General features: G+C 36.7%; 1 pseudogene; it reads left to right on the top strand.

The window, feature by feature from the left end:
* Positions 1–113, top strand: LOC121766200 (annotated as a pseudogene).
* Positions 114–1,796: the final 1,683 nt, after the last annotated feature.

Below are 1,796 nucleotides of genomic sequence, written 5' to 3'. Positions count from 1 at the left end.
AGCTGCGCGTCGAGCACATAGCGAACTATTCTTTCGCCTTTAAAGAATACCGTGTGCTCGTCGCAATTCAAGCAGCAAATGCCATTTTTTTGAGGGTGTTTTGTTTATCATAATAAAATCCTACCAACTTTTTCAACCCACTTTCCATTACATTTCTTAAAACCCGTGGCCGGTCAAACTGTGACAAAATTTGGGGGACGGAGGGAGTAGTATTTATAGAAAATTTTTGAAAATATTAAAAAAAAGTTGGTCAGAGCCGCGGCTCTCGGCCGCTGCAATAGGGCGCCGCGGCCCGCGCCCAAGAGCCGAGTCCGCGCCAACTACTCGGCGCGCCTATGGTCCCACTCCCCTCCCGCGCCGCGGCCCAGCCAAGCCCCTGCCCGGGAGCAGCGGCTCCCTATTGTGGATACTCATAAGCTTAAGCCAACATCTCATCTCCAACTCAGTCCTCAACTCATTTCCATCTAATTTATTCAGCCACATTCTAAAAAATTCTCCACCTTAGGTGATCAAATCAAATTAGGCAAACTCCTTCCATCGCACACTAATCTTACTATGCACACAAACTTACTAGCTCCAAGTAGTTAGTGGCAAAGCCATAAGTTTTACGACGGGTGGCCTAAATTATTGTTAATGGTTATAAGATTTTTTTTATGTTAATGACGTCAAAAGCTCGATTATTTAATATTTTCAATTTTTACGTAAGTGTAAAGGATGGAAATGAATTTTTTTATGAAGTTTAAATGTCACCATAGAAAATATAACCGAAAATATAATTTCTAACAAATAGAATACAATAATTAATTTTATATTTTTTTATTATGATTATAATAATGGAAGAAAATAATTACGAAATGACAAAGAATTAAACTTAGCATAATTAGTGGTATAAAAGAGAACAAATAGAAATTATCTTCCAAAAAATAGAAAACAAAGAAAACTAAAATATACACATTATACTGCATAAACAAAAAAAGAATAAAAACAGATGCATAATTAGAAAGAAGAGGGAAAAACATTGTATAAGTACAAAGTAGAGAAATTAAATAAATAGAAAAAAGTGGGGAAAAAATTGTATAAATACATAGTAGAGAAAACAAAAGAGGAAAAAATTGTATAAATACACGGTAGAGAAAACAAAAGAGGAAAACTGTCACCAAAGGGAATCAAACTCAGGACATTCAGACAAGAGACGCGGTTGCTAACCAACTAGGCCAATGAATTCACACATAACCATATACTATATATAATGTATAGGTTAATAAAAAATTGATGGGGGACCAAGGCCCCCTGGCCACAACGTGGCTTTGCCACTGCAAGCAGTACTTAAACTTGGATGCAGGAATTGCTTTAGTAAGCAACATTTTCATTTGTGATGACTTTGTCCACCTTCACTTCTCTTTTTCACTTTGTCCATCTATGTGTTTGGTTCTCTAATGAAAAACCTGATGCTTGGTCAGACAGAGCACTATTGCTATCACACAAAACACTTTCACAGTCCTATTTTATTCAAATTATTCAATCATCCTCTTAGCCAGTCTTCGATAAAGCCATGTATTCTGCCTCAGTGGTTGAAAGTGCAACCACAGACTGAAAAAAATCTTCCTGCTCATAGCTAAGCCACAAAGGTTAAAGATGTAGCCGTTTGTGGATTTCTATTCATATGGCAGTAACAATCAAACTAAATGACAACTTGGGCAATCTGGGAAGGCAAGTGGGTAACTTGGCCGAGTTTATTATTTGTTATTTTTCTCTGATTTTTTCATTAGAGTTGGATTACACATTTACTTCATATG

The sequence above is a fragment of the Salvia splendens genome, chromosome 14, assembly GCF_004379255.2.
Source record: "Salvia splendens isolate huo1 chromosome 14, SspV2, whole genome shotgun sequence".
Lineage (NCBI taxonomy): Eukaryota > Viridiplantae > Streptophyta > Magnoliopsida > Lamiales > Lamiaceae > Salvia > Salvia splendens.
Note: the sequence above shows the minus strand (reverse complement) of the source record. Positions and strands in the feature narration are given on the sequence as shown.